General features: G+C 42.1%; 1 protein-coding gene across 2 annotated transcripts in view; it reads right to left on the bottom strand.

The window, feature by feature from the left end:
• The window catches only part of BACH2 (BTB domain and CNC homolog 2), a 361,358-nt gene that overhangs the window by 157,075 nt on the left and 177,637 nt on the right, over positions 1 to 26,646 (bottom strand). For both annotated transcript variants that reach the window (XM_082855908.1, XM_082855909.1), the window contains exon 3: positions 1,608 to 1,756. The gene's annotated coding sequence lies outside the window, so the exon portion shown is untranslated. The remainder of the gene's footprint in view (positions 1 to 1,607; positions 1,757 to 26,646) is intronic.

Below are 26,646 nucleotides of genomic sequence, written 5' to 3'. Positions count from 1 at the left end.
AGATGTTACAGTTGGTAAGGGTAGAGTGATAATAGGTAATTACATCGCTCACAACTCTGTCAGCCCTAATACCAACGCTGTTACCAGTCCTTTGGGCAGCTCTCAGAAGACAGCTCCGGATTAATTCCTTTTAGAACTCTTTCATCACCTCTTGCTTTTTGGGTCTTATTTGTCTGATGTTGTGATTTTTATTTTAAACACATGCACTTAAATCTATCTCCGGGATTTGGGGCTCTGTTAACGTTTAGGCAATAGATAATGCTCCTTCATTACATATCTGCTTGGGAGTTGTTTTATTAAAGGTGATTATTCTCAACTTCAGAGAGTTATAATAAAAGAACTGTAAGCCCTTAGTGCTACTTTGAATGATAACATTTACCACATTGAAGTATAATGTTATAAATCACAATGCTTAACCACAGATTCAAAATGCCCAGAAATTTCTCAAACATTTCCTGGACAGCATCACTCAGACTATTTTTACACTCACATTGACTCAATGAAACAAAGGAAAACATGTTGTGTAAAACTCCTACATTGAAAGCTTAGAAATATACAAAATGCATATAGGTTCACAGGCACATCTGTACATTTGCATGTACACTCCCATATACCCTAGTGTGCATTTGTTGAGCCAAACTCTTCTACTTTATTCTATTAACATGGAATAAATTGTTCTTGTCCTCGGCAGAGAGGTGACCGGCTTGTTCCAAAGCTAACGCGGTAACATGCTGATCTTCCAAATATGTCAGTCCTAAGAGCCTAAAACCCCACAAAACCGTGGACTTGCTGGCGTGGATTGTTTATTAGAGGTGCACCTTCCTTCCCATATGTGATTTGTAAAACAAGTCACGTTTAAGTGTATGAGAGGACGGATCACAATGGGATGATTCACTTTGAAAGGGAGCAATATATTTCCCAGTCTAGGGGGAAAAGGATTTTCTCTTTTGAGTGTATCTAAAAGCATGATGAGGACACCTGCAAAAGGACTGTATTTGTCATTTTAGCCTGTTAACGGCACTGTTAGTCAACCCTGCTGAAAGCCAAGGGCAAAGAGTGGCTGGTACTCGCGCCTCTGGAGTCGAGCTGGCACAGAATAATGACATCTACTTGGCTGGACTTTCAAAGATGACAGTGCTGAGAAGACCTTAACATTCTCTCTTCTGAGAGATGAGTCCATGTATTAAGTAAAGCACAAGTATCTTAATCTAGTGAAGTTTCATACAGTTTTCTACCTTTATCATTCCTCCTTTCAGTCACACTTGAGTTAAAGCAGTGATTCTCAAAGTGAGGTTCCTGGACCAACGGCATCAGCATTGCCTGGAAACTTGTTAGAAAAGCCAAGTTCCAGACCTACCCCCCAACCCCACGTCTCCTGAATCCGGTAGTCTGGGCACGAGGCCCAGCACGCTGGACTTTAACAAGCCCTCCAGGTGACTCTGAAGCAAGCTTATGTGTAAGATCCACTGAGTTAGGGAACCACCAATATGCAGATTCTAACCCCGTTCCCTTCCTCAATTATAATTCTCAAGACACCTTGTTATTATCATCTCAGAAAATTCTTAGCCTTCTTTGGTTGGAGGAAAGAAACCTTAGTCAAAACTTACATGTAATTTTTCCAGGTCCCGTGCTGGCTTCAAGTCTTAGGATGCAGGGAACTGGGCGAAGGGAGAGAAGAGAAGGCTACGGCAATCCATTCAGACATGGACCCCAAAGCTCTGTGGGGCAACCTTGTGACAGGTCAGCGAGTGTCCACCTGATTGGGGAAGAAGACAGTCCATTAGCAGAGGAAACCTTGCATGTTAACGTTATCTCCTTTCCCCTGCTATCCCGCTATACCCCATCCCTTCCCCGGCTTCCATGACCTCTAACTTACTGTGCACCTCTGGACCGGTCCACCTAAACAGAATACGATAAAATAATCCAGGTATCAATGCTGGGGCTCACCCCAGGGGGAAGCACAGCCCTCACCGGGTGCTCTCCTGAACCCCAAGGCAGCTTGGACATAGGTCAATGTCCAATCAGTTATCTCTCTATTTCATCTCATGAATGTTTTCTTTCAACAAATCACAACACCTTGATTCAAAAGACACAAGTGCGGGACTTCCCTGGTGGCGCAGTGGTTAAGAATCTGCCTGCCAATGCAGGAGACACGGGTTTGAGCCCTGGTCCGGGAAGATCCCACATGCCGTGGAGCAACTAAGCCCATGCACCACAACTACTGAGCCCGCGTGCCACAACTACTGAAGCCCACGCGCCCTAGAGCCCGAGTGCTGCAACTACCGAGCCCATGCACTGCAACTACTGAAGCCCGTGCACCTAGAGTCCGTGCTCCGCAATAAGAGAAGCCACCACGATGAGAAGCCTGCGCACCACAATGAAGAGTAGCCCCCTCTCACCACAACTAGAGAAAGCCCCCTGCGCATCAACGAAGACCCAACACTGCCAAAAATAAATAAATAAATTTATATATTAAAAAAAACCACATGGTTGTATTAACAAGAAGATACAGGAAGCAAATGATAAATTTGAGAATTCTGATTGAAATGAGATGATTCTCTGATGCCTTTAACATGTTTTTAAAAAAATTAATAGTACTTATTTTTTCCTGAGGATAAATGAATCCATGATTATAGAACATCTGAAAAATTTACAGAAAAGAATAAAGAAAAATAAACATCAACTGTAACCTTGACACTGATAAATCATTCATGATATTTTGTTGTATAGGTCCACGACCCCTTAAATGAAACTCCTGGGCCAGATACACTTCAGAGTTCAGAACTGCTTGGATATTAAAGAGTATTACAACGCTAAACTACCATTTATTACATGATGTCCCATCGGAATCTGGAGCAGCACCCCATAATCAAACCTATTAAAAATCTCTGCAGCAAAATAGATGCATCTTCTTATTTAGTCAGATAAAATAGAGCCTCACATTAGTTCAGATCAGATTTTTCTACCAAAGAAGTCACCAAGAGACCTTTGTGATTTTTGAACCAAAAGGATTCAGAATTGGGGATAAGGGATTGTGGATCAGTATTCTTTTCAGATACACAAAAACAGAGTTTTGTTTCTACTTTTTAATTCAATATTTTATGAATGTGAGCATTTTCCCAAATTATTAAAAATTCTTCAGAAACATGCTTTTCAATGCCTATGTAATATCACACCCTGTAGAAAAGGGTTTTGTTTATTTCATTATTTCTCTCATTTTTGGAATTACATATTGTTTCCTTTTTTTTTGTTATTGCAAATAACACTTTGAAAGACATATCTGAATATCAGATTGTTTGAATTTCTGAGTATTTTCCTAGGTAGATTCCTAGAAAAGGAATTACGGGGTCAAATGAGCTTTAAGGGTCTTGATGACTTTTCAGAAAAGCTGTACCAATTTACACTCCTGCCACAGCATGAGTGTTTGGTTAATTTATTTAACTACCCACTTTATCGTAGACACAGAAGAAATACACTTGCCCATCACACATCTTAACAAAGTTCTAATCAGGGACAACCAAACCTAGATTGTATTTTTGTTCTTCTTATGCAGAAGACAGTGAAGAGCTCACTGTTTTCACATAAAAGAGAAACGGGAATAAGGTAAGTTTACCATCAAGTTGCCCTCATTAGGCCAGACTGAGTCAGATCTGGGCAAGGGAGGAGTTGCCCCTTGTCCGTAGGGTCCTCACTTGGAAAAGGGTGAGGGAGAGTATGCAAGTAATCCGCACATCATCATGAGAAGAGAAACAATCATTTTTATTTGTGCGCTGATAAATTCTGTTTCTGGAAGACTGAGGCCTTGTGTTTCCCTTCCATTTGGTGTTTTCCTATTTTTTGGACATTAGGCTGCTCCTCAGCATGGCCATCAGAGAGCAGAAAGAGATGTGAAGACCAAATCAGACAAGCCCATAATAATGGCTAACCCTCCCGAGTGCTTATTACGATGTGTCAACTCTGGTGCCGGGTGCCCTGCGTGCATTATCTCATGTAATGCTGAGTGCATGGGTACAGAAACTGGTGGCGCTGAAGTTCGAAAGTACATGCTTGCCCATCAATCCTCTTTCTACCCTAGTAAGTCTGGAGGAATTAAAGGTTTGCAATCTCAAAGATCTCTTCAAGCCTAGTGTCTTGAACGACTCCAAGATAATCCTAAGATTCAGTGACTCTAAGTTTGGCTATAAATCACAAATGTTACCCTGACGCTTTTTTTTTTTTTTTTTTTTTTGTCAGCGCCTCCAACAGTATCTTCATGAAGCAGGGAAAATGGCATAAATAAAATCCAAGAAAATTCTAGATAATCGTAAACACTTCGAAGGTCCTATATGGACAGGAGGGAGGTTGTATCTCAGAATACAATGGAGAGTTGAGAGTCTTATATCTAACACAAAACAGGGTATACACGGAGAAGAATGAGGACACATACATAATATATACTTTAAAAACAACCAAACATATGAACACATTCTTCCCAAATGTGACTACAAATTAGTAATGCTAAATCAAGGTTTAACAAGCCCAAGTTCCTTTCCATTTATAGCTTTTTCTAATAAATTTTCTTTCTCTCTTCCCTTTACATATTTAACCTTACAGGATAGTTGATGTAGAGAAGGTCACAATTTTCATACACTAATAAAAGAAAATCGAAGAGAGATTTTTTTGTTATAGGGAATGAAATAACCCCACTCTTTCCCTTATCTAGATACTCAGTTTCTGCATAGTTTGGTATATACTATAAGATGGCAGCAGTTCACAGAGAGAAAAAGAGAGGGGGAAAATTATTTTTATTTGGGGAGTGAGTTAAATTTATCTTCTCAACAATCTTCTCTAAAACTAAGGGGTGTTGCTATCAAATCTATCAAAAGACCAAGAAGTGGACCATTTCCTCCACTGTGGCTTCTCTTTATACTTAAAATAGCATTCTCCTGATAATTAGGTATCAAGCGGGTGGAATGGCTTCTAAGTGATTTTTCTTTGCCACAATTGGATATATGGTTAATTTTTTCAGTACACCAGGCCTATAGGGTGTGAAAAATAAGGTGGTGATAGAGGAAATGACCACTCACCCTCAAAGAAAGAACATACTCTGTATTTTCCAAAGGGCCTAATTACTTGGGGAGGGGGGGAATAAAAAAACAAAATAGACCACCTCTAATGACAGAAATGATTACCAGAAGCTCTTTAGCGACTCAAACTGCAAAACTCGCATTTTTAAAGCTAATTACAAATTTGGATTCTCTCATTTAAAAAATATACTTTAAAGCAGCCCACTTCTGTTTTAACGCTGAACCAAAGTCTGTGCAATTGGCACATTATCAAAGTAAAAAAAAAAAAAAAAAAGCGTTGCTTGAACAAAATTACACTTTCAATGTCACTAAAACTTGAACTGCAAAATACCGCAAGCTAAAAACTAGTAATGCCATGTGGTTATGTTATCTTACATTTACAAGAGAGTTTATAGTTTCCTAAGCCCTAAGAGACTCAGACCACGACCGCTCACAGAAGCTTTGCTATCAAGGTCAGGTCATTCACTGCCTCTGAGCTCGACACCTTTCACAGGTTCCTGTGAGGATCAAATGTGAATGCAATCAAGAGAGATTTTGCAAACTCTTAAGACATACATAACATGATGGGTATCATTATTCTTTTTACTAACAGCTTTGTGGGGCATAAAGATACAAATCCCCATTTCACAGGTTAGGGAAACTGACAACAGGAAGACAGAGCAAAAAAAAAAAAAAAAATACTGAGTTAGGAGAGTTTTATATCTGAAATGGCCACAAAGTAGCTGAGTGACTCTCTGGACTTGATTTCTTCAGTAAAATGAGGGAATTGGGTGAGACGCTTTTAAAAGGCTTCTTGAGACTAACGGTTCTGTGATCTGCGACTTGGCCATGGTAGTGACGGGGCAGCTTTAACAACAACTCTTAGGAAGCAGTCTCTCCTGGAGGCCAAGGTCAGCACTTAACCAATCTGCAGTGCCGGGGCAGGGTCCTTGAGCTGCCTCCCATCCCTGTGAACGGGCCATGCATTAACCAACTCATTTTGCTGGATTAAGGGGAGGTTGGGGGCATCCCAGGCCAATAGCCAGGGCCTCTGGGGCATAGGAAGGAGGTCCCGGAAGAGCTTGAAACAGCAGCTCTCTAGTAACTGGTACAAATATTTCACAATTCTAACAACTAGTGTAGCCAAATAAGTGTAGACCACTGGAATGTCAGTCTGGCTAACAGTCCCACTGTTGTCGGGCTACCAGTTCCAAAGAGATGGCCACCTCTGTGGGCCACCCACCTTTCCTGACTGAGTTCCTACCGTGTTGGAGGAGAGATCTAAAAGGGTTACTTTTTGTCGTATGAGTGCACATCATGTCGCGTGGGAATCTCACTTCAAAAGGACTGGGGCCACTAACTTCTGCTTCTACTAATGATACTCTACCAGGCTGTCTAATACAACTTCCTGTAATGCAGAAAACGTTCAATATTTGTGCTGTCCAAAATGGTAGCTATCAGCCACATGTGGCTATGGAGAACTTAAAATGTTCCTAGTGAGACTGAAGAACTGAATTTTAAATTTTAATCAATTTAAATTAATGTACATTTAAATAGGCACACGTGGTTAGTGGGTACCTTATTGAACAGTGCAGCTGTAGGCTGCTTCACATACTAGTTTTCTTGGCTGTATTTTGGACCCCAGAAGCTCAGAGGACAATACATAATCATCCCTTCAACAAGCGTTTACTGACCTCCTGGGTGCTGGGCACCATTCAGGTATCGCAAAACAGTGGTGAATAAGACTGCCATGGACACTTCTGCTTTCATGGTGTTTCTCAGCTACACTGATTTCCGAAGACCTCACAAAATCTTGAAGTAGTTCACCAGACTGCGCTTAGGAAAAAGGTGGGTGAGGAGATACGGTAATGCTACACTAAGCATGAAAGCACTGCTTTTTCGTTTCTTCATATTTACTGTTAGGAAAACTGGGGGAAAGTTTAAAAAAGAGATATCTGAATGGTTACTATTCATTCACTTACAAGTAAAGTAACATATCCCAGATGAGGGAAATCATCTGTAAGTAATTCCCTCTTGCACAAACTTAAATTTACTCAAAAGAAAAAGTCAGTGGGGCCTGCATTCTTAAGCTAAGAAAAAGTAAATGGTATTTAATTACAGCAACAGTCATAAAAAATACAGGTGGGTCTCCATCTGCAAGCAGTGGGCAAGGGACGTTTAGACCAATTAGCTGTGAAATGATCAGGTTTTCCAGATCATCAGCCTCACTTATTCACTTCGTGTATAAGTAAGGCTGATTGCATTCTTTATCCCTACAACTCAACTCTTAGCTAAGATTTTCACAGTGGCTTGAATGGGATTTGATGAGCAAAGCCCCCTTTGCTTTTCCCCAGGAAACTACAGGTGGAGGTATTTTTATCTACATCACAAATCGAATACCAGCAACATTATTTCTAAGAAACAGAAAAATGGTTTGGTTTATTGGTTTTCCGATTTCCAGTATTGCTTCCTGTATCCTGTTGTCAATTCTCTCCTGTCCTGATCACCTTTTCCTACCTTACTTGGATTTGGACTGATAATAAGAAAAGACAGAATATTCAGAATTGTTTTATGCTTTTGTTTGAACCTGAATCCAGGTTTGCCAAAATTTAAGAGGACAGGAATATCACGCGCCGGGAAACAGTGTTTTTAAGCTAATTCGCTCCATTGTATTTATATTATTTCACTTGAGGTCAAAGTATCACCAAACAAAATAACCTGATTTTCTCAGCATCCCAACGGGGTTGTACTTGGATGACACCATTGGGCCAATCTGACTTTTGAGCTTTAAAATGCCACTCTGGTCCCTCTGTGCAAAGCCACATTACTGGTTTTTAGGGTTAACAAATAACTCTTGTACATATACACAGACATACACACATTCCATCAATTTTTCCCTCTGGATTGAGTAGAAAGAGAAATTACAGTGGTCAGAAAACAAGAGTTCAAAACTTAGTTCTAAACTTACAAATTGCATTTCGAGACTACCATCTGCTGGAAAAGGTCAAATCTCAAATGTTCTGCTGGTCTCACGCTGTATAAAAATATTACTAAAAACTTGGTGACAGCTTTAGCAATAAACATGCTAACTTGTAAGTGGCCTTGGAGTCCTTATTCATATTCAGAAGCACTAAATTGAGTAGTCACACACCATTTTATGACCAGAAGGACTTTAAAAAGAAAAGGGTCCATTGACGTTAATTTTTTGGAAACTACAGAGATGAGGTTTTTTTTTTTTTTTAATCTACATTTCAAACAGAATTTCAACAGTCAGTTGTATGAGGCAGAAGACCTTTGAATCATAGATCTTGTGGCTTTTGTGTTTTGTTCTACTAGCATGGGAAGGTGATGTGAGGAAATGTGCTTTTCTTTTTGCTGCAACAGAGAAAGAACTGGGGAGCAGTCATTTCAGAAAGGATGGAGAAAATTAATTAAGATAAAACATTTCTGAAAGTTTCCACTTACACACTTCAGATGCTGGGACCAAGTTACTCTAGTTGGAGAACCCCAGCTAGAAAATTCACTTCTTTGATACTCAAGGTATTTACGTTCCCAAAATATAGTGGAGAGCTCGTTCAGATTCCTACCCCTCCCTAAGAGGATGGTGCAATCAGAGCAACTTGCCATTGACAATTCTGAAAAGAAGCAAGAAAGAAACAAGTGTTGAAAACACACAACCCGCTACCAAAGGGGAAAGGGAGGGAGGGATAAATTAGGAGTTTGGGATTAACAGATACACACTACTATATATAAAATAGATAACCAACCAGGACCTACTATAGCACAGGGAACTATACTCCATATTCTGTAATAACCTATAAGGGAAAAGAATCTGAAAAGAATATCGCTGAATCACTTTGCTGTACACTTGAAACTAACACAACATTATAAATCAACCATACTTCAATAAAAAAGAAAATACACAACCTGAAATAATTTGGGGGTTTCTGTAGGTTTTATAAGGTAAAAAATGGAATACTGGCCTGTATTTATGTATAGTAATAATAATACTTTCCACTGACTCAAAACTTCCATGTGCCAGGAACTGTGCTAGGAAATTTTTGGCTATTATTAGCACACCTGGTGGATGAGAGAACCATGGCTCAGAGAGGCAATGTGCCTTGCCCCAGGTCACATTGGAGGAGATGAGAGGGGATGATATGTAATCTTTATCCACACCCATCTGACCCCAAAGGCCACCCCTATCCTATGCAACACTGCCATCCACTACACTTTGGGGAGACTACATCCCTCTCCCCAAAGGAAACATGATCGCTTTTCCATGTGCTACCAGTAAAATGTCAAAGTAAAGTGACAAAGCTGCAGGTCCTTTAGCAATTTAATTATTTGTGCATAAAGTTGACTAGCTTGTTAGCACTAAAATGGTTATATTTCATGAAGCATATTAGAATTAAAATTTTTTTTTTCTATTGCAGTTTCTTAAAAATGCCATCAGGTATCTTATTTAAAAATGACCCAGATCATTCTCTCCAGGTGAATTATAAGCATAGGATACCTGTCCTCTGTCATGAGACACAGCAGTGAAAACACTGTATCTGGTATCTCACTCTGGGTTCCAGTCTTTGATGAGCAGCACCACGCTGGCAATGCCCAAATAGAAAATACCCAAAGCAGATGTTGATGTGGCATTTAGGGCTCATGTACCATATTTTCCATTCTTAGGTCAAAGACCATCTATGAAATCAGGCAGTCAGTGACTAAGTTCATCTGCAGGAGTGGAGATGGGCGTGTGTGTAGGGGCTGCCCGTCAATTAGTAAAGGGCAGTTTCTTGAGAACTCGGATGGGCACCAAGGAAACCACAAACAAAACGAAAAGACAACTCACAGAATGGGAGAAAATATTTGCAAATGATGTGACTGACATGGGGTTAATCTCCAAAATTTACAAACAGCTCATGCAGCTCAATATCAAAAAAACTAACAACCCAATCCAAAAATGGGCAGAAGACCTAAACAGACATTTTTCCAAAGAAGATATACAGATGGTCAAGAGGCACACGAAAAGATGCTCAACATCGCTAATTATTAGAGAAATGCAAATCAAAGCTACAATGAGATATCACCTCACACCAGTCAGAATGGCCATCAACAAAAAGTCTACAAACAATAAATGCTGGAGAGGGTGTGGAGAAAAGGGAACCCTCATACACTGTTGGTGGGAATGTAAATTGGTGCAGCCACTATGGAGAACAGTATGGAGGTTCCTTAAAACACTAAAAATAGAGCTACCATATGATCCAGCAATCCCACTCCTGGGCATGTATCCAGAGAAAACCATGGTTCGAAAGGATACATGCACCACAATGTTCACTGCAGAGCTGTTTACAATAGCCAAGACATGGAAGCAACCTAAATGTCCATCGACAAAGAAATGGATAAAGAAGATGTGGTACATATATACAATGGAATATTACTCAGCCATTAAAAAGAATGAAATAATGCCATTTCCAGCAACATGGATGGACCTGGAGATTATGATAATCTCCTAAGTGAAGTAAGTCAGACAAAGACAAATGTCATATGCTATCACTTATATGTGGAATCTAAAAAAAAATGATACAAATGAACTTTTTACAGAACAGAAGCAGACTTACAGATATTGAAAACAAACTTACGGTTACCAAAGGGGAAAGGTTGGGGGGGAGGGATAAATTGGGAGTCTGGGATTGCCATGTACACACTACTATATTTAAAGCAGATAACCAACAAGGACCTACTGTGGAGCACAGGAAACTCTGCTCAATATTCAGTAATAACCTAAATGGGAAAAGAATTTGAAAAAGAATAGATACATGTATATGTATAACTGAAGCATTTTGCTGTACAGCTGAAACTAACACAACATTGTTAATCCACTATACTCCAATATAAAATAAAAATTTTTTAAAAAAGAAAAAAAAAGAATGCCTTGACTCTTCCCAGGTTCAACACTTGGTCTGGGGTTTTGAGGGATCTCGGCCTCTTTCACCCCATCTGAGAGCTTTGCTTCTGCCTGTGCTTCATCTATCAGCTAGCAAAACCTGCAAATTCCTAGCCGTGTGGGGAGCTGTGCACGCCTGCCAGCCTCATCTGCAGGAGCAGGTGGCCCTTGACTTACAGGTCGCACAGGTATGGGTGCCAGGCGGGTCTCACGCAAGGCAAGGTGCCGCTGGGTCAGCCCCACGCAAGGCTGGCGGGGTCCACACAGAGCTGATCGCCGCCTCAGGGGAGAGGGCTGCAAGTCTGGCCGAGGACCCTGAAGACAGGACATGCACGTGGTGTCTAAGAAGAGTGATGCACCCTCTCAGGAAAAGCCACTACCCTTGACCCACCTGTTCCAGCCCAAAACCTTTGATTTTCCTCTCTCCCCTCATTTCTAGCAACTATTCTATCGGCAAGTGCTTTGACTCTAACTTCAAACTATATCTCAAATCTGTCAACTCCTCTCCGTCTCTGCCGCCATCAGCATCACTTCTCACCTGGCCCACTGCTACTACCATGGTAACTGGCCTCTCTGTGTTCAGTCCACCCCCCCACCCTCCCGGGAATCGAGGGTCCCCAAGACAATCCCAGGTTGGGTGCTTCGCTAGGAGACTCACAGGACTCAGCATAGAGTCGTTCCCATGGCAATGGTTTATGACAGTCGTCTGCTCCCAGCTCGAACCCTGACTGGGCTCTGGCCACACAGCCGCCCTCTCCCCACAAGACTCTCCTTCTCCCCCAGGCTCTGCTTCCTGCCCTTGCTTCCTTACATGACAAACTCATCTTCTCTCTCTGGATTTACAGGCTCCTATTCCTGCCACCATCTGCCTTGTATAAAAATCAATTGGGCTTAATCCTGCTGTGGTCACCTACCCTTCGGAGGCTCCTGGGCCGTGGTCCTGAATCCCACTGTGCCGACAACCACGTGGCACCGTCCGGGCCGACTCCAGCCTTGTTCAGTCCCCAGCCCAGCCTGACATCCACCGCCCAGCTCCCCGTCCCAGCCCTCTGACTCGGGCCACCTCAGTCCTTCCCCCTTCTCTGCCCACTTCGCAGCTCAGGGCAGATTCTTGGCAGGATGAGGAAGAGAAAGAATGGGGAGCGGAGGAGAGTGAAAGTCAGAAGCGGCGGAAGCTGCTGTGTGTACACAAGGGGACTACATTTGTCCATAGGGATTTTATACTCTTCTGCAGACTTTAAAAAAACATTTTTTTTTTTTTTCAGAAACCACAGATCAGCCGAACTGCAAGGGACCTTGGAGATCACCGAATCCAACCTCTTCATTTTACTGATTAGGAAACCGAGGTGTGAGGAGAGGAAGGAAAGGAGAAGAAGGCAGCATTTACTGAGGTCTCATCATCGGCTCTGGACACACGGTCGCAGGTCACACAGCGAGCGGCAGAGTTGGGACCACACAGCACTTGACTGAGCATTTCAACCCACACAAGTTTTGCCTGTTACTTACATATTCATATCGTACGCAGGAAAGGGCTTGACATTTAACATATAAAGATACTTGGAATTCCCATCTCAAAAGACAAATGGTTTTTCCCTCTGTATTATCCAATACAGTTTGTTATTGTGGTAAAATAATCAAAACACAACATGGACCATTTTAAGCATCTTTAAGGGTACAGTTCAGTGGAATGAAGCACATTCATCTTGTGCAACCGTCATCACTACCCATCCAATACATTTTTTTGTTAATAAAATTTTATTTTTTTTATATGTTCTTTAAAAAAAATTTTTTTATTGTAGTAGAGTGGCTTTTCCAATACATTCTTAAGTGAGTCTTTTCTGACTAGTAAATTCAAAGTAACATTGAAGGACACCAAAAAAAAAAAAAAGTTTGAAGGAAAAGACAAGTGGAAAATAAACTTTTGGGGGTTACACGTCACCCAACAAAACCTTTCATACACGAGGTCTCCCGTGACATATTTTTCATTATTCTCCTAGTCTTGAAATCAGAACTGTGAGAATGCTGGTCACCAGGTGAAAAGGCAGCTTCTGTCGCTTCTCTAGGATCTACACTGGTTGTATGCGGTTACAAAAATGTTACACAACCCACGACATCAAGGCCTTCCACGCCTCCTCCCTAAAAAGACAAATAAAACAGTATTTCTTGGAAAGATAGGCATTTACCAATGCACTGTATCTAGATGGAGCTGTCTCTGCCACTGGGGTCTGCTTCTAAGGGTTCAAAAGTGTTGGCACAAAGCACGAAGAATGTCCCTTAGCTATTCAGCATTTAGTTTAACTCTACCACGTATTTACCAAGATTTCTTTTTTTTTTTTCCGCCGTCCCTTCTTGGTTTAATGACCTCAAATATACCAACATCCTGTCTTACCTAATCCCCTAACAAGTTCCATCAAATGCCAGGACAGAATCACACAGCACTGCAGGCACTAAGATCATTTGCTAAGAATTCATTTTTATTCCAAAAACTAGGAGCGCCAGACCATTCAACACAGCCTATCACACAGCCAGAAAATGAGCCTGGCACTTTAAGAGAAACATCTAAATTAATTTTTTTAAACCTTTTTCCCATCATAGGCTCTTTAACAACCTAATAACTCTCTCCTCAGAAAAAGAGGCACAAATAAACACGAAGCCTTTCCACATAACGGGAGGGGTTCAGGGGCCGTTTGAAGCCTAAGACTCCGTGGGGGGACCCCAGGTTAAAATCCTCTGCTATAAATGAACTCCAACAAGAGTTCCCTCTGCGCATGGGTTTCTGTACTGGACCCTGGTCCCTGGAGCATCCCAGGGTGACTTCCTCTGGTGACACTTTAGTCTCTGGATGAGGAATGACCTTTCTTGTTTTAGCTTCAGGAACATCCCCACCTGACTTCTGGTCAGAGTTGCTGTGAACATGGCTGTGCTTCTCCCAAGCCGGCTGGCCGCTCTAGGAATACTCGAACTCTCCCCAGTCTCTCTCGTACTTGCCTTACCCAGATGGTCTTGGGTTCTGCTCTTTGATTTGCTGTCATGGATCCTGCTGCCCCCTCTCTATCCCTGTCACTTTCCTTCTTGGCCCTTTGTGCACTCATAATTTAAAAAATTAAACTTGATTTTCTTTCTTTACCATAAACGTAACAACCTCTGTTTTGTATTTAATTTCTTTGCTTTCCCTCCAAAAGCACCCTTCTACCTTTCATCCCTTTGCCCCTTGGGATTAATCTGCCCAACACTGTAAATCAACTATACTTCAATTTTAAAACTTACCCTGTCTATTGTAAATAGTGCTGCAATGAACATTGGGGCGCATGTATCTTTTTGAATTATGGTTTTCTCCGGGTATACGCCCAGGAGTGGATTGCTAGCATGGAAGCAACCTAAATGTCCATCTACAGAGGAATGGATAAAGAAGATGTGGTACATATATACAATGCAATATTACTCAGCCATAAAAAAGAACAAAATAATGCCAATGGTAGCAACATGGATGGACCTAGAGATTGTTATACTGAGTGAAGTAAGTCAGAGAAAGACAAATATCATATGATATCACTTATATGTGGAATCTAAAAAAAAGGGGGTACAAATGAACTTATTTACAAAACAGAAGTATAGTCACAGATGTAGAAAACAAACTTATGGTTACCAGGGGATAAGGAGGGGGGAGGGATAAACTGGGATACTGGGACTGACATATACACACTACTATATATAAAAGAGATAACTAGTAAGAACCTGCTGTATAGCACAGGAAACTCTACTCAATACTCCGTAATGGCCTATATGGGAAAAGAATCTAAAAAAAAGGAAGAGTGGATATATGTATATGTATAACTGATTCACTTTGCCCTACACCTGAAACTAATACAACATTGTAAATCAATATACTCCAATAAAAATTTTTAAAACTTAGCCTGTCAATTTTTACAAAAAACTAGCTGGGATTTTAACAGGGCTTGTGTTGAATATGTATGTGTACCAGTTTGGTGGTATTCCCATCTTAACAATAGCAAGTCTTCTGATCTATGAACATTGGCTGTCTTTCCATTTCATTTAAGGTCTTAATTTCTTTCTATAGTGTTCTGTAGTTTTCAGTGTATAAGTCTTGCACTTCTTTTGTTAAGTTTGAGTATTTCATTCTCTTTGATGCTGTTGTAAATAGAGTTGTTTTCTTAATTTTATTTTCAGAGTGTTTCACGGCTAGCGTGTAGAAATAAAATTGATTTTTGTACATTGATCTTTTATCCTATAACCTTTTATCCTACAATCCTAAACTTGTTTGTTAGTTCTAATCATTGTTTGTGCGTTTTGGTGTGTCTGTGTGGATGCTAGTCTTAAGTATTTTAAAGCATTCTAAAGCACAGGTAGACCGCAGCACATAAACCCAGCACTGAAATTGCACTGCAAACACCAAGAGCCCACACTACTCGTCTCTCCTCCCTAGGCACCGGGTGATGCTCCTGCTTTGGGGGCATCGTCTTAGTGGCATTCCTGCTCTTGCTGACAGCCATATAGTGATTCGGAGAGATATGTTTCTGGGACTCCAGGATGCACGGTGAAACATAAACCTATTTCCCACAGAAGTGGTGTTATAAAGACAAGTCAAGTCCTCAGCCTATCCTCTGGGGTCTATTTAAGTGGGCATCACTAGGTAAGGATGCCACCAGGTCTGACTTCACCATTCCCAAAGTAACAGAATTTAAAGTTTCGTTTCTACAGGAAGCCACATCCTAAAGGAGTTCTGAATGAACCTTTACAAAAGAACCTTCCTATCAGCAGAGACTTCTTATGGGTTTTCACACAGACACTTCTATCTACACCTTTCCACTTCAGGACAGATTCCCAACGTACATCACTTTGAGGGACAGTGGTGGTTATTTTCACAAAAAACTGCTAAACGACACAAATTATCATTTTATTCTTTACTAGACTATATTTTGCTTCAGGTTTAAAAACTGATTTCCAGCCAGCCAGCAGTCAGAGAACTACTTTGCATCTTGATCTGTGAGTCACTGATTTAAGCATGCATTTGCCAAGAATACCCAGGCATGTGAAAGGATCAAAATATCACACTTTGATTGATTCAGAAAGTTATTTCCTACCATCACACAGTCTGAGAGTTTCTATGCTGTGTCTGACTAATTGGGGAGGTTTAGGAGCTGAGAGCCAGGAGTCACTGTGCAGAAGACCTTGTTTCTTTTTCTGGGCACCAAGATCCCAGGGAGTGAACCGGTTCTCCGTGGCAAAGTGTATCCGCGCGACGCTCATCTGAGCACGATACGGGTATCACCTTTTGAAGGGATCCTGGTTATTTCGGTTTGACAAAAATCGAGAAACATTTTAGAAAGAAAATCGGATTTGTGTGTAAATGAAGAATATTCCTGAAAAGAAACTCTGTTACGAAACTGAAATCTGGAGACCGCGGTGGTGCTAAGTTGAGTCATCAGTTCCCTTTACACCCTAATAATTGACGGCACTTTGATCACAATGACTGCTCTGGGTGATGCTTTTGTGTTTGCTTTTTTAAGTACTTCCTTGTGTAAACAGGTTGTCTTACAATCATCTTGCAAACATGTTTACATTTGGGGGATCATGGAGAACATCTGTTAGAAACAGATTTCACGCTTTTCTGTCAACTCAGGGAAATCCGAATCATGTTTCTTGGTAATATAAAAAAGCTCTTGGAGAGTTAAACGAAGTTTACGGGAAGGGGGTGTTATGGAATATTCTGACTGCTCTTCGTATATGTACTCAGAAACTTGTCCTGAAAACAACCATTTGGAATAGTTCGAAACAGGTATTAATTATTATTCTGTGGTTGTAGACGGGGACAAGGAGATACGGAGAGGTTACGTGGCTTTTGGTCAGTGACTGAGAAAGTGGCCAAAGTGGGAACCACACACCCCGCAGGGCTTTTGATTTACATTTACGATCTTCAGGTATCAAGGGGCCTGCGATTTTATTTCCACAAAGTGTTCCGATTCCTTGCAATTTTATTTAAGTCACTTATTCTGGAGAGGGCAAGAGGAGGGGCTGAGTGATGGACTCTAAACAAAGGCAGTTTTTGTTTTTGTTTTTTTGCGGTACACGGGCCTCTCACTGTTGTGGCCTCTCCCGTTGCGGAGCACAGGCTCCGGATGCGCAGGCTCAGCGGCCATGGCTCACGGGCCCAGCCGCTCCGCGGCATGTGGGATCCTCCCGGACCGGGGCACGAACCCGTGTCCCCTGCATCGGCAGGCGGACTCCCAACCACTGCGCCACCAGGGAAGCCCCAAAGGCGGTTTTTTTAAAAATTTATTTTATTGATGTATAGTTGATTTACAATGTTGTGTTAATTTCTGCTGTACAGCAAAGTGATTCAGTTATACATATATATCCATTCTTTTTCATATTCTTTTCCATTCTGGCTTATCAAAGGATATTGAATATAGTTCGCTGTGCTCTACAGTAGGACCTTGCTGTTTATCCATCCTATATATAATAGTTTGCATCTGCTAATCCCAAATTCCCAATCCGTCCCTCCCCCTGCCCCCTCCCCCTGGCAACCACAAGTCTGTCCTCTATGTCTGTGAGTCTGTTAACAAGAGTAGTTTTCAAATTCGGGTCCCGAGTTAGAGATCTAGGTGTGTGTGGAGAGGAGGGGCATGCAGACGGGAACAGGAACAAAGCTCAGAGGAGAAGCTGGACACACAAGACTTCAGGCAAAATCTTTACTGAAACCTCAGTACGGAGCCTGTGCCTGCCACGGCCGGAAGCACGGTGCCCCTCTCGGAGGTACACCAACTTGCTCTGGCCCTAGGCGGGAGCCACCTCCATGTGGAGGGAAATTACTGCCATCATGAGGGAACAGAGATGCAGCAGGTTCCACAGCGCTGCCCCGTGGGCAGCACAACCCCGAAAGCCAGGCCAAGGAACCCCTGCCCTTGACCCTGCCTCGAACTCATGACCCCCTCCGCCCCTTCAGTGTCTCAGAGGTTCCCACCCAAGTGAGCTCCCAGCGTCACTGCAGGACTTTTACCTCCGTCTGTCCTCTTTAGAGTGGGCTACTCCACCTGTATGGTGACTAAACAGCCAAGCGGCAGCTGTTTAAGGAGATGCGGCTGTACCTTGGCTGCATGGCCTGGGGCGGGGAGGGGCCCTGTGCATGCATCCAGGTCCCTGCAGAGTGGGAGGAATTGGGGGGTGGGAGGACAAGGGGCAGCAAAGAAGGGCAGGGTGTCCGCCGGCTTTCCCTGAAGCACCATGCTCCAGCCGGGAGCTCCAAGGAGCCTGTGAATTCTAAACTCAAAGCCAGCCTTCTGAAAGGTCACTGAGTCATGGTAGAGGATAGAACATATTTCATACAGCCAGTCTGTTAGCTTGATTTACAACATTTTAATATTTAAACATATGGCACGTGAGCTTCAGTTGTGCCCTTGTCCCACGCCGTACAAAGGTTAGGGCCAGGCCTCCCGGGGGGGGGTCGTCATCAAGATCAGGGCTGTGCAGCCTGCAGACGGGCACTTGGGGATTCTGCGCTCTGATGCTGCAGACCCTGACCCTCTGGGTGAGGAAGCGGAGGTGGCTGTAAGGGGCTTTCAGAATATCAAGGTGCTTACACAACAAAGGTTTCCTTCACTGTTGTTTTGGGGGGACTATGTGCAAAGTGGGTAGCTAAATCTTTGCCCATCTAGCTGCTCTGCAGCCAAACACATGAGCGTCTTGCTACGGGCTGAGAAAAATTTCATTTTTTTAAAAAAAATCACCCAATTCTTTCATCTCTTGTGGTTTCTTTTTTCCATACTTTGCATACATTTACCAGCAGCTAGTTTATCAACTTGATGGTACCAGTGGGAACCAACCCAACAGCAGTTAGACACACCAAGGAAGGACCGAGTGTAGCCAGGCAAAGAAAAATACCAATGAATGTTAGGCTGCACTGTGAGAAAGAATTCAGTAGCTGTACATCAAATGCATAAATATGATTCATTTTTAAAGGCCCATACATGTTTCACCCACTTTCAGGAGTTTCCCAAAGTAATTTAAAACTATTTGATGTTGCTTCCTGTTTTTCAGTCCTTTTATCTGTTGATGGGGGTGGCAATTCTACTGTTACCAACTGAACCGAGAAGGAAAGTGAAGGATGGGGCAAGTTTCCTATTTTAGTCATCAAAATCTGCTTTAAAAGACCTCAGTTTTAGATTTTAAATTTCCAAATTTGGGGCTGTAAGCTTCAAAGTCTAAGATTTACCCTGTATTATAACCATAGATTGCACCAACATTTTCGCTTCATGAACTTCCGTCAACTTTGGGCTTCCTGCTCTCTCCAAAGCTTCCTTCTAAAGCACCCAATCTTCAGAAGAGGGAGAAGAAAACAGGGTGGCAGCTCATCGGCCTCCGTCTATCATCAATACATTTCTCCCTTCTTCCTTGAGGTTAAGGACGGACCAGAAAAAGACCTTTTTCATATTTTGAAGCCAAAGTTTCAGAAACGTGAGAATATTTCATAGATATTTATTCCATCAAATTATCCCCAGGTACCTCTCTGGAGAAGTGGTCACCTCTTCTTATTTGGCCTGAATAGCTCATTATTTTAATCCAGTGGACGGCTAATGAGAAGCAAACCTACACGCGCCATGAAATAACCACCCATCAACACTACAGCAGGGTGAGAGGCATTTTCAGGGTTGGGTGGCACAACTCACCTGCAAAGGCTTGACCACCAAGTGGTTGATTCTGATTAAACACCTCCAATGAGAAAAAAGGTACTATCTCCTAAAAAGCCAAGTCCATTTTGGGCAATTACATGCACAACATCACTGCATATATATTTAGAGAGTTCTCTCTCAAGACGAACCTGCCTCCCTGCAACCTAAAAACACTGGTCTGCCCTCCAGGGTAACCAGAGCAAGGATAACACCTACACACGTGTTAGGGGAACAGTCACGGCTCCATCTTTTTTCACCCCATTTTTTTGTTCTCCAGGTAATTGTTTCCAGTTCCTTCAAATGTCACTTAGGACATGGTTTCAAGTTTTCTCACTACCCTTGTCCTGGGCCATTGTCTTTTGAAATAAAAAAAGCTCTAAGTTAAAAAAAATAACCATTTAAATTTAATACCATGCAATAGCCAACGACACCTTTGCCAATATGTCCATCAAAATGAAATTCAGCATCATTTTAACAGTGAGGAACAGACAGAACTATCTGTCCCCTTCCTAGTCCTACAATGCAATCACAAGTTCGTTAATGTTTTGGGCAACGCCTTCACCTCACTGACTGGGACTGAGCTTGTGGAAAGTAATTCCTCTGAGGATTTTTCATATACTGCTATTGCATGTTATTTCCCACACTCCCTATTTGTGATTTCTTTTTTTGGATACAACTGTAGGTCTTGACACTGATTTCTATTATTAAATGTCAGCCCTCTCAGGTTGAGTCCCCTGGTTTTTTCTTCTTTCTTCTGTTTATCCGCTCAGCGGCAAAGGAACACATGAAAGAGAACTCTGCACTCGAGAGATTTTTTTTTTTAATCCTGAAATTGCAGTAGGCTTACAATGCAGTGGGCAGTCAGGGTGAAAAGTAACTCAATACACAACACCTTTTAGGAGCTGGCTCCACGTGTATGCTGCGATGAATTCTGCTTGGTCAATTCCGAGAGGAAGCTCGGAATAAATATTTACCATATTTCTTTAGTTCTCCTACTGAGAACTAGGTAAGACAAGAGGATGTTTAATGATGAAAGACATTTCAAGATTTCTGCTCTGCGCTGTGTCCGGCCCATGGGCCGTGAGGAGAGATACAGGTCCCAGCTTCATAATGAAACCAGACACAGTTCACTTCCTTTTTTTCTGAAACCACCCCCTCACCTGGGGGATGTCTTGAGATGACACAGAGTTAGTCAAGTGTCACTAACCCGAGATAATGAAGGGAATGATTGGTACTCATTATCAGTGACAATAATACTATTTAAAATATCCTCCTGGGAAGACAGACAGCACTTGCTTGGGATAGAATATAGCCCTGACTAAGCTGACCTGCTTCCAATGATGATCCCAGAACCCCAGAAGGAGAGAGGAGACATTTCAACTCCAGAGCTGTTTTCTCTTATAATTGGCATAAAAAGGAGAGGTCAACAAGTGCCCAATCAGATGAGTGGACGGGGGGCTACACCTCCATGGTTTATTTACTGAACATGAACTACCAAGAAATCACACTCTTTGCCCAATCTCTCCTCTGCCCCTGGCTTTCGGGAGGCAGTCTGACTACCAGAGATCAGAGAGAGGAGGCCAGTGCAACACACAACCTGGTCGTCAGGTGGGCTCTTCCCTTCCCGTAGCCTGGAGGGAGAGAACCAAAGGCTGGGGCAGTGGAGAATGTCCGCCATCTCTCCAGACAAGTAGAAAAAAACCCAAAACAAATGTAGCACCTAGACCCTTCTTGTCTCAGGGACCCCCAAGAAATGTCTTCAGTCTTGGCTGTTTTCTACTGTCCACCTTTTTATTGAGGACACAGAGGTGATGTGTCCCATCCTTGGGCTTCCTGTAGGCTCTTCCTCCTCCTACCAGGATTCAATGAGCATTCCTGAGTGCTGGATCCTATGCCCGTGCTCTCACTTAAGGAATTTGTCCTTGCATTTATCCTTACTCTTCCTGTGACATCAATGTCTCTCTCTCCAGGACCGCTGGCATCTAAGCACGTTTACTATCTCCCATCTTAAAATCCCTTCTTGATTCCATAACTTCTCCAGGTACCACTCCCCTTCTCTGCCCTGGTTTCGAAGGCAGACCCTCAAAAGAGTTGTCTAGACTTGCTTGTTTTCAGATTTCTCATTCTCTCCTTAGCCTGTTGTAAGTAGGTTTTGTGTCCTTTCAGAGCAACTGCTTTTATCAAGGTCCCCAAGGATTCTACCTTCCCCATTCCATGCTTCACTTTCTATTTTCCTCTTCCATGACGTTTTAGCATCACTTGACTCAGTGGTCCACTTCCTCCATGAAACGACTTCTTCCCATGGCTTTAATGGCATCACATTGTCCTGGCTTCTCACCTGGCCTTCTCACCTCACCTGTGACCCCTCCCCCCACAGCTCCTTGGCTGGCTCCCCTTCTAAACGTTAGCGTGTTCCAGAGCTCCAACCTTGAAATTTTTCTCTTCTCTAACTACACTCACTCCCGGGTCTATGGCTTCTATTTCCCATAGGCTGAGGGCTCCCAAATCTGCTATATGTTGCCCTGACCTCCTCCCCGATTTCCATATCCAATTACCCACTCAGCATCTGAACTTATATCCAAAACATGCATCTCAAATATTACATGGCTGAAATGGAATTCTTGTTACCACTCTCCCTACTATCACTCTCCTGCTTGACACCTTTCCTTTAGACTTTGCACTGCTCTTACAATAGAATCCAAGGCCTGCAAAGCCCTGCTTGGCCCTCTCTTCTCATTCATACCCGTCCTCCTCTTCTTCCCCCTCCTCCAGTTACTTCTGCCTGAGGGCCATTCCACCACCCCTGTCCTGTCTGCTCCAGCGCTTTTTGCATCTTCTTCTGCCTTGGCCTGGAAGGCCCTTCCCTTAGCATGGTAAGGGCCTTCTCTCCCATGTCAGGCATTACCTGACCTTTCTATACACACATCCCTACAACTGCCCTCCTCCTGATCACATTGCTCCATTTTATGACCTTTCTAGCACTCGTCACTCTCTGAAATTACCTTGTTGACGAATAGGATTGCTGGTTTATAGTTTGTATTCCTGAAACAGAATGTCAATCTCCACTAGAGCAGGAGTCTTGTTTCTTACGAAATTGAGTTATTTGTAGTGAGGTGGATGGACCTACAGTCTGTCATACAGAGTGAAGTCAGAAAGAGAAAAACAAATACCGTATGCTAACACACACACACACATATATATATATAGAATCTAAAAAAAAAAAATTAAAAAAAAAAAGGTTTTGAAGAACATAGGGGCCTGTCAGGAATAAAGACACAGGCGTAGAGAATGGACTTGAGGACACGGGGAGGAGGAAGGGTAAGCTAGGATGAAGTGAGAGAGTGGCATGGACATATACCCACTACCAAATGTAAAATAGATAGCTAGTGGGAAGCAGCTGCATTGCACAGGGAGATCAGCTCGGTGCTTTGTGACCACCTAGAGGGGTGGGATAGGGAGGGTGGGAGGGAGATGCAAGAGGGAGGAGATGTGGGGATATATGTATACATATAACTGATTCACTTTGTCATAAAGCAGAAACTAACACACCACTGTAAAGCAATTATACTCTAATAAAGATGTTAAAAAATAAAAAGGAATCTTGTTTCTTGTGCTATGCTGTATTCCTACCATCTAGAACAGTACTTGGAATACAGCAGGTGATTAATACTTGCCGACTGGATGCAAGTATCTGTGAGTAACAATGGGTGGTATGATACCCCTCAGGAAAGACCTCTGCTTATTGCAAAATAATCACGTACAAGTAAGGTAAGAGAAGTAACGTGTTACAACAAGTCCAGACTCCGTCTTCTCAGACATCATCACTCTATGAAGATCTGCCATCTTGATTCCATTTCAGCAGGTTAAACAAGACAAAGAGTCCAAGCTCTCACTGCCTCTCGCCAGTCCCCAAACTGGTCTCCTTGCTGCCCATCTTTTTCTTCTCCAGGTCATCTTCTACAATGTAGGGAGTCATCTTTCAACATGGAAACCTCGTCATACCACTTCCCTGCATCCCATTGATTTTAGAATGAAGCTCGAATATGGCTTCCAAGGTTGTTCAGGATGAGGCTTAAGAAAGAGCAGACCCTTAAGCCAGAGACCCTTTAGCCACTGCTCCTACCCTGCTCTACGTCTCAGCTGTCCTGAAATTCAGTTCTTTGAAAGCACCAGGTGTTGTCACCTCAGGATTCACATAGTCATTCATTCCCCTCCCCCTGACCTGGCTAACTCATCCTTCAGGTGTCAGATTGGACAGCATTTCCTCTGGGAACTTTTTTGGACCCTCCCTGTGCGGGTTAGGTTTGCTTCTTTTGTAATTGACAGCATCCCGCACTTCTGCAGTAACAGCCTGTGTCATTCCCGTGATGATCACTCACTTAAATGTCTCCCCAACTCCTTTGTAAGTTCCTTGAGGGCAAGGACTATGCTCTCCTGTCCGTCTCTGAGCCCTAGCAAGAGGTGCTCAAGAATAATTACGGAATTAATGAACAAATGGACTAATGTGTGAATCCCACCAAAGACAAAAGAGATAACTCTAGAGGGTGTGTATGCAGTTAGCTTTGATTTTTCTATTGTCTTTAATCTCTTTGATTCTTCCTAATTCTTGCACTTCATTTTCAACATTCTTGCTTTTAGCGTTCTAGTCTTTACTTGTATTTTGAATCAACATACACTTCTCCCTTATTTTGTGTTTTTCATACCAAGCAGAAATAAACAATTGTTCTTTTTTTTTACAGATTTTTTTTGATGTGGACCTTTTTTTAAAAAGTCTTTATTGAGTTTGGTACAATATTGCTTCTGTTTTATGTTTCAGTTTTTTGGCCGCAAGGCATGTGGGATCCTACCTCCACGACCAGGGATTGAACCCGCACCACCCGCACTGGAAGGCGAAGTCTCAACCACTGGACCGCCAGGGAAGTCCCAAACAATTGTTCTTTTTTTTTTGTATTTTATTTATTTTTTTATACAGCAAGTTCTTATTGGTTGTCTATTTTATACATGTTGGTGTATACATGTCAATCCCAATCTCCCAGTTCATCCCATCTCCCCACCCCCGCCACCCCGCTTTCCCCCCTTGGTGTCCATATGCTTGTTCTCTACATCTGTGTCTCTATTTCTGCCCTGCAAACCGGTTCATCTGTACCATTTTTCTAGATTCCACATATATGCGTTAACATACGATATTTGTTTTTCTCTTTCTGACTTACTCCACTCTGTATGACAGTCTCTAGGTCCATCCACATCTCTACAAATGACCCAGTTTTGTTCCTTTTTATGGCTGAGTAATATTCCATTGTATATATGTACTACATCTTCTTTATCCATTCATCTGTCGATGGGCATTTAGGTTGCTTCCATGACCTGGCTGTTGTAAATAGTGCTGCAATGAACATTGGGGTGCATGTGTCTTTTTGAATTACGGTTTTCTCTGGGTATATGCCCAGTAGTGGGATTGCTGGGTCATATGGTAATTCTATTTTTAGTGTTTTAAGGAACCTCCATACTGTTCTCCATAGTGGCTGTATCAATTTACATTCCCACCAACAGTGCAAGAGGGTTCCCTTTTCTCCACACCCTCTCCAGCATTTGTTGTTTGTAGATTTTCTGATGATGCCCATTCTAAATGGTGTGAGGTGATACCTCATTGTAGTTTTGATTTGCATTTCTCTAATAATTAGATTTTGAGCAGCTTTTCATGTGCCTCTTGGCCATCTGTATGTCTTCTTTGGAGAAATGTCTATTTAGGTCTTCTGCCCATTTTTTGATTGCGTTGTTTGTTTTTTTAGTATTAAGCTGCATGAGCTGTTTATATATTTTGGAGGTTAATCCTTTGTCCGTTGATTTGTTTGCAAATATTTTCTCCCATTCTGAGGGTCGTCTTTTCATCTTGTTCATAGTTTCCTTTGCTGTGCAAAAGCTTTTAAGCTTCATTAGGTCCCATTTGTTTATTTTTGGTTTTATTTCCATTACTCTAGGAGGTGGGTCAAAAAAGATCTTGCTGTGATTTATGTCAAAGAGTGTTCTTCCTATATTTTCCTCTAAGACTTTTATAGTGTCTGCTCTTATATTTAGAGTTTATTTTTGTGTATGGTCTTAGGGAGTGTTCTAATTTCATTCTTTTACATGTAGCTGTCCAGTTTTCCCAGCACAACTTATTGAAGAGACTGTCTTTTCTCCATTGTATATCCTTGCCTCCTTTGTCATAGATTAGTTGACCACAGGTGGGCTTTCTATCCTGTTCCATTGATCTATATTTCTGTTTTTGTGCCAGTACCATATTGTCTTGATTACTGTAGCTCTGTAGTATAGTCTGAAGTCAAGGAGTTTGAGTCCTCCAGCTCCATTTTTTCCCCTCAGGATTGCTTTGGCTATTCGGGGTCTTTTGTGTTTCCATACAAATTTTAAGATTTTTTGTTCTAGTTCTGTAAAAAATGCCACTGATAATTTGATAGGGATCGCAATGACTCTGTAGATTGCTTTCGGTAGTGTAGTCATTTTCACAATATTGATTCTTCCAATCCAAGAACATGGTATATCTCTCCATCTGTTTGTGTTATCTTTGATTTCTTTCATCAGTGTCTTTTACTTCTCTGAGTACAGGTCTTTTACCTCCTTAGGTTTATTCCTAGGTATTTTATTCTTTTGGTTGCAATGGTGAATGGGATTGTTTCCTTAATTTCTCTTTCTGACCTTTCCTTGTTAGCGTCTAGGAATGCAAGAGATTTCTGTGCATTTATTTTGTATCCTGCAACTTTATCAAATTCATTGATTAGCCTTGGTAGTTTTCTGGTGTCATCTTTAGGATTATCTGTGTAGAGTGTCATGTCATCTGCAAACAGTGACAGTTTTACTTCTTCTTTTCCAATTTATATTCCTTTTATTTCTTTTTCTTCTCTGACTGCCATGGCTAGGACTTCCAAAACTATGTTGAATAATAGTGGCAAGAGTGGACATCCTTGTCTTGTTCCTG

Source organism: Leucopleurus acutus (genome assembly GCF_964270905.1).
Source record: "Leucopleurus acutus genome assembly, chromosome: 15".
Classification (NCBI taxonomy): Eukaryota; Metazoa; Chordata; class Mammalia; order Artiodactyla; family Delphinidae; genus Leucopleurus; species Leucopleurus acutus.
Note: the sequence above shows the minus strand (reverse complement) of the source record. Positions and strands in the feature narration are given on the sequence as shown.